General features: G+C 39.7%; 1 long non-coding RNA gene and 1 pseudogene across 1 annotated transcript; both read right to left on the bottom strand.

Annotated features, from left to right (window-relative positions):
* Positions 1-300: 300 nt before the first annotated feature.
* Positions 301-4,707, bottom strand: LOC139438050 (uncharacterized). Its single transcript, XR_011647927.1, has 3 exons — positions 4,590-4,707; positions 4,237-4,339; positions 301-542 (listed from the first exon to the last, which is right to left on the bottom strand). It is a non-coding gene; the product is annotated as an uncharacterized lncRNA (long non-coding RNA).
* Positions 3,005-3,991, bottom strand: LOC105747069 (glyceraldehyde-3-phosphate dehydrogenase pseudogene; annotated as a pseudogene).
* Positions 4,708-11,106: the final 6,399 nt, after the last annotated feature.

The raw sequence follows: 11,106 nt of genomic DNA, 5'->3' as shown, positions 1-11,106 counted from the left end.
TTGAGGTTCTGAGAGGTTCTGAGATCTGCTGCATACTTATTTCTCAACAAATGAAACCCAGGCTTAAGCCACTGGTGCAAGCCCTGGGCCTTAGCTTTTGCTGTTTCCTCTGCCTGGCACGGCCTTCTCCTGCCACCTCTGCCCCTCCCACCTGGACAATCTGCCTCAACAGTTAAAAAATTAACTCAAGGATTTCTTTAACAAACGCCAACGCCCAAGGGAGCAAATGACTCTCCTCTCTATTGCAATGGTGATAATAAATTGATAACAAACTTTTATTAAATATTTTTATATGCCGGGCCCTGGTTTAAGCACTTTATACAATTCAACTCATTTAGTCTTCACAATAAGTCTTTGAGGAAGGTACTATGATTATTCCAATTACATACAAGAGAAAAATGAGTAACAATAGCAAATAATTAGAGTCAGGGTGTGACTTCAGACTGTTTGACTCCATTTTTCATAGTCATAGTTGTCTCTAATGCAGAATTTTCCAACAATGTCCAGTAAAATACTGCTTCCCAAGATGTCAACAAGAAAATCTGAAAAAGGAGGGAGAAGGGAAAAAGTAAGATTATTTTCTTTCACACTGTTTGTCTCTCTCTTAGAGACTCACAATACATAGACATATTTTAAAGGCTCTGAGAAGTTCTGTGATAAGGGACTGATTTAGTTTTTTGCTTAACCCAATATTTTCCCAAAAAACTGAGCACAGACTAAAATGTTATTTTGTTCTGTCTTTCTTCCTCTCTCTTCCTCCTCCTCTTTTATGCCACCTCCTCTTCCTTCTGTCACCTTTCCAATATACACTGGGTAAGCATGCTTGAATGCCCACACATTATTTTGCACTTACCAATTTATAGTGAAATTATTTATTTCTGCTTATTATTCTTGTTACAAGAAGACTAGATTTCTTTAGAGTGAAACAGTGTCTTATTCTTTGTTTATAATATTTTAGCTCCATTCACAGAGGCATGAAAGTCGAATGCAGGTTGCTTGTTTGATCATGTTCAGGAATGTGTCTGAGATGCTGCTTCACCTGAGAATGGTGGGGTAGGCATCCAGGCAATTGAAAAATGCTGGACTTTGGTGATTGATTGATCAGGTGTTTCCTCACTAAGCTAAAAATGAGATATATGAAAGTGAGCCAGGCAGCTTGCTCAAGGCAAGGATGGTAACGATTAACATGAGATCTCTCCAGTAAGGACACATCCTGTTGCTTTTTATGAAGGTCTAGAAGGAAGTGTCCTGATATCAAGTTTCTCTTTCCTCCATAAGGTGGATTCCTAAGATTATTGAAAGTGGATATAGAAAGCTCCTTGTAGATAGTCCTCTCAGCTCATCATTTCATTTTACAGATGAGAAAGTTGAGGCCCAAAGAGGGGTGGTAAGTGAGTGTTATAACAAATATCATCTGTTAGTGGTCTTCTAGCAAAATAACAAAACAAAGCAAAACCAACTAACTAACAAACCATGGAACGTTGGGCAAAAAAGAAACCCACAGGGATGGGTGTCTCTGTTTATGAAAGTGAGCAGAAGCCAGCACAGATGCCTGAGAGAACTGTAGGGGTCAGGAAAAATTCTGTGCTGAAGGAGCTATTTATTGACTGACTTATAGAATGTACATTTGGCTGTCTAATGGAGGCAAGGCTATTTTTCAATTTACTAGCTTATGAAGCACACTTAGGGGCAGTGGGAGTGGCCCCAGCAGTGACCCAGGACTGGAAACCCCTTGATATCCAGGACCCACCTTTGGGCATCAGAAGACTACATGACAGAAAATGCTGGAAGCAGCTCTTGTAAAAGCAACCTGGTTACATGGAAAGGCAGTACAGTAGCCTTTGGCAAAGTGGTTTTGACAGCCAAAGGGCCAGATATGTCTGGGAGTTGCTTATTATATCTTTTTTTTTTTTTTTTTAATTTTTTTATTTTTTATTGACTTTGTAATAATATTACATTAAAAATATATATGTGAGGTCCCATTCAACCCCACCCCCCCACCCCCCCTCTCCCCCCCCCCCCAACAACACTCGTTCCCATCATCATGACACATCCATTGGATTTGGTAAGTACATCTTTGGGCACCTCTGCACCTCATATACATTGGTTCACATCATTGCCCATACTCTCCTCTATTCCATCATGTAGGCCCTGTGAGGATTTACAATGTCCGGTGATTACCTCTGAAGCACCATCCAGGGCAGCTCCATGTCCCGAAGACGCCTCCACCTCTCATCTCTTCCTGCCTTTCCCCATACCCTTTGTCCATTATGTCCACTTTTCCCAATCCAATGCCACCTCTTCTATGTGGACACTGGATTGGTTGTGTCCATTGCACCTTTATGTCAAGAGGAGGCTCAGATTCCACCTGGATGCTGGATGCAATCCTCCCATTTTCAGTTGTAATCACTCTAGGCTCCATGGTGTGGTGGTTGTCCTTCATATATCTTATTCAAGGTTTGCAGGTGAAACTGGAAATGCCCATTGCAAATAACTGTCATATGCTCCAAAACATGAAACCATCATTATTATTTGTTAAGCAGTCAATACATTCTAAGCACTTTACTTATATTAACTTACTGAATCCACACCGTGACTATATGTGGTGGCTATGATTATTATCCACAATTTACAGATGAGGAAATTGAGGCATATAGAATTAAGTAACCAGCTGAAAATATCATATAGTCAGTAGTGGATGGATCCAGAATAAAATAATAGCTAGTTCTGTTTCTATCATTTCTTTTATGCTTCCTATGCTATAATAACTTCTTACTGAATTTTTTAATTTTTTAATTTTTTGCTGGGAACATTGTTTTTATTTAGGATGCATGACAAGATAGGGACTTCTGAGCCCCTCCCCTTCTTCAGATGTCTGGGATGGAAGCTGTGAAGGATGGGCCATTCTCCATGTTGGGGGATTGAGTTGGGGTTAGGACTCCCTAGCAGTTGACTGCCCCTCTTCCTCTCATGCTGTTGCTGGTGCTGGTGATCCAAGGGGCTCTTACTCCTTGGAGGCCATGTGGATCATAATGTCCACTACTCTGCTGCTCCAGCCAAATTCATTGTCAGACCAGGAAATGAGTTTAATGAAGTGGTTGTTGAGGGCAATGCTAACCCCAGCATCAAAAGTGGAAGCATGATTGTCACTGTTAAAGTCACAAGAGAAAACCTTGTCCTCAGTGTAGCCCAGTATGCACTGTAGGGAGCCTTCTCATGCCTGCTTCACACCTTCTTGATATCATCATATTTGGCCACCTTCTCCAGACAGCAGGTCAGATCTACAGTGGACACATTGGGAATGGGGATGCAGAAGGTCATGCCATTGAGCTTCCCATTTAACATCTTGCCCACCACCTTGGCAGGGCTGGTAGATGCAGGGACGATGTTCTGGGAAGCCCCATAGCCATCAGACCACGTTTCCCTGGAGGGGCCATCCACAGTCTTCTAGATGGCAGTGATGGCAGGGACAGTGCTTATGAAACCCTCCATGATGCCAACATTATCATGGATGGCATTGGCCAGAGGCGCCTGGCAGTTGGTGGTACAGGAAGCATTGCTGATGATCTTCAGGGGTTGTCATTCTTCTCATGGTTTACACCCATCACAAACCTAAGGGCATCAGCCAAAGAGATAGAGATGATGACTTTGTTAGCTCCAGCCTTCAAGTGAGCCCCAGCCTTCTCCAGGGTCTTGAAGATGCCAGTGAACTTCACAACATATTCAGCATCAACAGTACCCCATTTGATGCTGGTGGGTCTTGTTTCTGGATGGTGATGGGATTCCCACTGAATATAAGTTTCTTGTTCTCAGCCTTGATGGTGTCCTTGAACTTGCTATGGGTGGAATAATATTGGAACATGTAGACCATGTAATTGATGTTAGTGAAGGGGTTATTGATGGCAACAATGTGCACTTTACTGGAGTTTACAGCATCCCTGGTGACCAGGCACCCAATATGGCCAAATCTGTTTATTCTGATCTTCACCATTGTGTTTTAATGATGCAGCTGGCACTGCATGAAAAGATGTAGCTAGCTGTTGAAAAGGGAGTAATATGAAAGCTTTTTTTTGACTATATTTTGAGCAACATTTTTAGGGAAGAATTGTTGTAAAATTGCTATACTGTCCTACGTAGGAGTTTGAGTAATAAAATGGTGACATTTGTGAAAGGAGAGTAGGCTCATTTACAACCATGGTAAAAAACAAGGGTTACAGATGCAAACATGGAACTCACAGGAACAGGAAGAGGAGGAAATCTTTGCATCTCTTTGTTCTTGTAGCCTCAATCCTTATGGTGCTAGATGGTGTTGTGCAGGATTTGGGCCTTCAGAATCTCTCTAAAAGGAGGAAAACACAGTGGGATATATAAGATCATGGAAACATTTTTTCAGCAAGATTTCTCCACACCCTCTCCCCACCGCCCGCTTGAGAGGTACCTAATCTGTGCAAATACACACAGGTTTGGGGAATGTGACTAGTATCAGTTCAGTCTCAAATGGTTTATGATCCAGTAATCCATGCACACAAATAAATACAAGAGAATAAAACATGATACAAAAGCTCAGTGACAGGAGGCCCTTTGCTCACCTTAGGGAGTTTGGGAACTGATGATGGGAGAGTAGATCTTTTGGCTGGGATTTGAAGAATAGGAACTTGATTTGTAGATGAGGGAAGAAAGATATTCCTTGTGCACCAAGCAGAGAACCAAAGTCTAGAAGTGAGAAAGCATTATCACATTTCAAGAGTGGAGCACAGCCCTTTAAGCTATGGAGCTGGAGAAGAGATGAAGTGGGGGCTCTCCTCCATGTCTCAATAGAGCACATTGACCTGAGCAAAAATTTGGGCAGCCACATTTAAAGCCACTTATAACATGCTGTGAGATAGGTTTCCAGGGCCTGGCACATAGTAGGTGTTCAGTAAATATTTGTTGAAGAGCACAATGCAAAAAGGTAAAGAGATGTCATTGACTCTCAGAGTTGCTCACCAATCAATTTGCTTGAGTTCTAATAGGAAGCATTGCTATAGAATGTGTTAGCCCTCCAACCCTCACCAGATTCCAGGCATTAAAATGCTGACCTCACCCTCTGGGGGTGCCCAAAAGTGATCTGGATTCTCATAGCATGCTATCTTCCGCACAGCCTGTATCTGCTGATGTGAACTATCTTTGTTTGGGCTGTGCTGCTGCTTTTCTTGTTTAAAACAACAATGGCAACTACAAAGCCCAGCACCTTCGATTTATCCACATATCCATAAAAAGCCTAGCAACGGAAGGTATTATCTTTATTCGGAGGAAGTAGAGCACTTTTAAGGTTCAGGAATACATATATAAAAATTGGGTTCTGAAATGGTCATTTTCCCCCCTCAGCTATGCCATTATAGTGATCAGCCAAGCTTCGGCAAGGTAAATACTTTTGGAAAATAAGTGGAAATTTGCTGCAAATCAGTCCCTTTTGTGCATGGCCGCGGGAGCATGTTGAAATGTTTGGACACTAATACCCATTCATTTTCTTGGCTCCATAAATAAAAGCCGCCAGCTCTGTGGCGGCCGTGAAATGGTATTCTTCAGGGCCCAGCAGGAACCCCCATCCTTATTACCACTGCAGGGGCAGGACAGGCCCAAAATAGCAAGACAACTAAATCAAGACATTTTCAATGTCTAACAAAATGACGGTGTTTTAGAAAGAACCAAAAGGTTGGAAAAAATTGGACAGCTTTTGTACTTAGTGTAATACCTTTGTTAAAAGAGTTCAGATGGGAAAAAAAGGAATCTTTTAAAAATGCATAAGCATATTTCTGAATATCATTGAAAATCTCCAAAGATCTTATGAAACTATAAATTGGATGCACCGAGGTAGTCATCAGAGGACTTGAAGCTGAAGATATATTCCATTTGGGGGCCCCAGACCATGGATGATAATGTGAGCTATTAGAAGGATTGTGCCACTCTTATGCGCGTAGGTTTGATGAGGGAATAGCGTCAAAAGGAGGTCAGGGAAGCTTTAGAAAGAAACTGGGCAGCCATTTTAGCCTGCAAACCTTTTTCCAATTAAGATTTGAGAGGCTAGTAGACCTGAGCCTGGGGTAGCTATTATTATTCCTTTTATCCAAAGGAAAAAAATTAGCAAAAGTATTTCCTGAGAGATAAAGGAATGACAATCACTTGGGCCTAGGAAGATGGGGGGCATTGGAAAAAACTGTTCAGAAGACATTTCTGGGTTTTCTTCATCTCACTGCCACCCCATCCTGAATATTAGGTACTGTTTACCCATTTTGAATAAACAATATATATTTTTTCTGTTGTAGGATCATAAACTATAAGTACGTATCCTGTCCAATAGCAATTAGTACCAAAACCTTTTGCATGGTGCCATGCCCCATGGCTGGCTTTATTATAATTAAGCACATAAAGTTAACTCTTAATTCTGCTACAAGTCAGTCATTTCATTTAGTATGATTCAAAAGTTTCCCTCGAAATGCATACACCCGAAGGATCTTGCCAAATCCCTTAAAGGGAACATGTCTCTCAAATATAAAACATAGGACTTGCAGATTTTTGAAAAGTTGATAAACAAAGACAAAACTATCATTGCCTCCCTGCTCCCTCCTCCCACCATCTTCATCCCCAGCTTTTATGACTCAGACTTTAATGAGAGCCACAAAAAAAAACCTTGCCTAATAAAATTCCAGTTTTTCAGAGCTGGCTCCAGGAATGGGAATCACATCTGGTGACAACTGGAGCTAATTAATATCTTTATAGGTGTCTTCCATCCGCTGGAGTTTAAACAGAAATAGTCAGGAGTGCTTACATCAAAGCCTGAGGCAATCGAGGGCTGTGGCTTGCTTTCCAGTAGGAACTGATAACAAGTCGACCAATTTTTACAGGACTGTAAAAGCTAAGTGTGGAGATGGTTCACGCAGAGAAGCCCTTTGCTCCCCTGGCCTTGCCATTGGGTGCCCATGTCTCTGATTTTGTCTGCTATAGGCCAAGCTGGCTAGTTAGCTAGACATATGGACAGGCAACAGGAAAAAAATAAATAAAAAGGGGAGGGAAAAAAGCGAACAAATTGCTATGCTTAGACTTAGACAAAGCACACGGTGACCCAGACATACCAGATCAAGCTTCTTGCAAAGATCTTTAAAAATATGCTCTGTGAAGCATTTGCTTGTGGCACAGATAGGGTTTATCTAACAAGACCAAGGGAAAATTAAAAAGCAAGATGAACTAGCACAAGTGGTGCTAATATGTTTTTTGAAGCGTACCAATTGGCCCAGTGCAATGTCACGGCTCTAGGCTAAACATGCAGGTGGTCGAAGGGCTTCTTTTTCAAAGGTTACCCTACAAAGAACATGCCAGCCCTTCTCAGTGAATATGGGCCAGTACCCCAGGAGCTCCCAGACAATCAGAAAATAATGACATCAACCTGACCATGGCTAAGTACATAACATGCTGAAGGTTCACGGGTATGTAGTTTGGAACAATACAGAAAAAATAAAGACACTTGCTTGGCTGGCCCCAGCTGTTATTAGCCATGCTGTGAGATCAAGGAAAGGTATGATATGGACTGCCATTTCAATTGGGAGCAGGTTAATCTCTCAATTGGAGGAGAAGAAAAACAACAACAGAAAAGCAGGCCCAGGAATGAACAGAGGGGACAAAGGACAATATCATTATTTGCATAATCTGTCTTTAACCCTTTGCTAATAGAGACCACGTTTCCCCCAAATAAGCTTAGCTATCTTTAGAATGGTGGGCAGGGAGCCCTACCACCTCCAAGTTCAGCCAATGAGTCTACTAAGGAATATTTAATATGTATTGCTGACACTTAGGGCTTAGGGAAGAAACTCTAACCGTGTAGATTAAAAGTGACAGGCATTTCTTAAGGGAAACACCACCAGAATTTATTCTGGCCAGGCCTCCAAGGCTGACTTTGAGATCATCAGGAAGTGGCTTCCACTCACTTACTCTAGGTTCCTGAGTTGGAGAATGAGTTAGAATTAAGTAAGAGAGTTGAGAATTAAGTAAGCTTCACAACACCAATATTGTTTGGGAAATTTCTTTAAAAACACAAAGAGGCAACTGCATGCTGGTAAATGAAAAGCTGAATTGCTGATTGTACACTCAAAACATAGAGCCAATTATGTACGAGTGAGTGAGTGTGCTGTATGTGTGTATGTGTGTGTGTGGTGTGAGGGTGGGCATTCTAGAAGTTCAGGGGACTCATGGGGGTGGAAGCAGCAAAGAAATATGTGAACTAAAATCTTTCAAAAAAGTGCTAAGTGGAACTAGACAAGAATTTCTCAGGAGGAAGGTTGAATTTTTAGTCTTTCATTTTATTTGTTTTTAAGTCATTTGCTACCACACCTTGTTCCACCCATAATTTTTCCTTCCCAAATAAAATATGAGGACAAGAACCTTTGCAACTCTAAAATATATTAATGGACATTGTCACCAAGAGAAGGAAGTTAGAGAAAGAAGTTGTCCCAGACATGTTTGCATTTCAGAAAAGGAGCTTATTTGTTAGGTTCCAGTGTTAAGGCTAATTTGGCTCATAGATTCTCACATCATCCTAGGTTTATAAGGAGGTGATGAGCTGACATGGATGTACCTATAGGTTGTACAATTTTTATATCATTAACTGTGGTGACATCTCCACAGAAGAACTGTTTTGAACAATCATGCAGAAATTCTTTCCCCCCGTTATTTCCTTTTATGACTGTGAAAAGCAATACAGAAAAAAAAATATGTTAGCACAGAAAAAGTTTGCATATTCTTAGCTCCCAGTTTAAACAAAGCAACTGTCTGTGGCACAGTCCCCTCCTTTCTAATTATCTGTGCATTTTTCTTCCTTTATAGAGTCAGGATCAAGTCATATATAAAGCATGTTATTCTTTTTATTTCTATATAATATTACTCTATAGCACTAGAACTTTTCAAACATTATTTTTATTATGCTGCATGGCACTTCATCTTATGATTTAAATGTTTTAGGTTATATCAGTATGAAATTGATACTACTGTAAATAAAGATCCAATTAAATCACTTTGTAGGAGATCTTTCTTCATTTGAGAGTATTTTTTTCATATAAATTCCTGTTAGCAGGGAAGGATAAACTTTTCAAAAAGCAACAGATTTAGTTAAAGGGGCTCTTTGCTATAAATTCCATTTTTAAAAAATCTCCTGAATATATTCAGCTCTAGCTCCCAGAATATAAAGGGAAATGTTATAGTATTTTAAAAATACATTTATGTAGAACTTTCATGCCTAGTAACCAGAATGCACCGTACATCACACATGGATAGAAATTAGGGTGTGTCACAACTATGCTCCTTGGTTTTGGAAACTACGATAACCAACCTGCCAGCTAACCTAGTCTCTGGATGTTACTTTATTAATTGTTTCTTTAGACTGAATATTTAATGAATTTTGTGGTGCAGGAATCTCTTCAACTATAGGCATGATTAGGTGTGTCCCAGAAATCTTCTGGGATTGTGAGTGGCTTTATACTTCATGACTCTTACTCAAAGAATCATATATCAAGAGGCTATTTGGTTTTGATCCAATCAAAAGGACACAACAACAGGACCTTCTCTTAATATATACTGTTTATCTCCTTCAGAATTTACTCTGGATTAGCTTCTACCATCTTGCTAAGGTTCAAGTTGAGAATGTTTTCAATGAATGAAAACTAACCCTGTATTACACAAAGAGCCAAGACCGTAGATATTTAGATAACTAATAGGTGAGAAAAGCCTTAAACCAAGTTGTTCTTGATAAACTGATACATTATTTGGTAAGAAAAACAATGTATTTGTATAAAATTTTGCATGGCACAAATTTAGTTCTGTCACTTTAATCAACCCCTCCTCAACAAAAACAAATATTTTTGTTTGGGATTTTCAATATTCTGATTGGGGATAGCTTTGGATCTGTAAAAATTCCATATACCAAGGCCAACCATCTTGTACAGTTAAATTATGCACTCATTAAATATTGGGCAAGTTCATTCAAGATGGAAGTTGATTCAAGATTATCAGATTTATTTATGGACACTCCAAAACAAATGAAACCATACCCAAGGAATCATGAGATACAGTAGGCTAGGAAGGCAACCCATTAAGAGCACATTTTTCCTTGACCAAAAAACTGTGGTTCATCTATTAGAGCAATTTCCATTAAAGCTCCACTTTAACAGTATCTGATAATAGATATACTAAATGTCACAGATTAGATCAAAGAGAAGGGAGAAGGGTGGGGTGAGAAATACAAGAAGTGGAAAGTTGAGAGTAGCCTTACATGTTTTAGAGACTTAAAATGCAAACCCAGAAAAATTATGGGTTTGCTAAAATAATAAATTGAAGCATGGAAAACTAATTTTTAAACTATTTGCCTAAGGATTTAAAAAAGAAAAACACAACATAGGAAGGAAATGGTAGAAACATCCATCATTAGTCAGACTCCTGGTTTCTTTAATTAAGGACCTGGTGACTAGCCTTTTGCCTCTGCCTTGATGAACTTTCCACAGAGAACCAGAGGTCTCCTTTCTGAAATCCTTGGCCAAATCTCTTATTAGAATAAACTTTCATATTGATAACTGTGGACCTGATTCCTTGGAGGAGTCTAAAGAACAATCTTCAGCACAATTTAGCTCTCATCAAGGATAAGTAGATAAACACACTCACCTATGACTTAAGGGAAACCTATTTTATTTCATGTGGAACTATTATTTCCTAGAACTACCATTAAGTCTTTCCATTAAAAATGTCAATCACCCAGAATTTGGAAACAATTTGTATTACGAAGAACAAAAAATAAATCACATAGGTTAAAATAGCCTTCCTCAGCTATCTCATCCTTTACCAGTCTTCATTTGCCAGTATGCTTTCTATTTAAATGGGAAATCAGATATAGTAGTTGAGCCATCGTTTTGTTTCCCTGGCAAATAAATTAGTTTCTGCAATACATTAAATCCTATCTTATTTCATGCAAAACATATATGAAACTGCAATTTGGGGTTTTATGATGGGCAGACTTCATAGCATCCAGAGGAGTATGGAAAATTTCAATTAGCAGTCTGAAATGAACCCAAACCATTCTGGCCTGGA

The sequence above is a fragment of the Dasypus novemcinctus genome, chromosome 3, assembly GCF_030445035.2.
Source record: "Dasypus novemcinctus isolate mDasNov1 chromosome 3, mDasNov1.1.hap2, whole genome shotgun sequence".
Classification (NCBI taxonomy): domain Eukaryota; kingdom Metazoa; phylum Chordata; class Mammalia; order Cingulata; family Dasypodidae; genus Dasypus; species Dasypus novemcinctus.
Note: the sequence above shows the minus strand (reverse complement) of the source record. Positions and strands in the feature narration are given on the sequence as shown.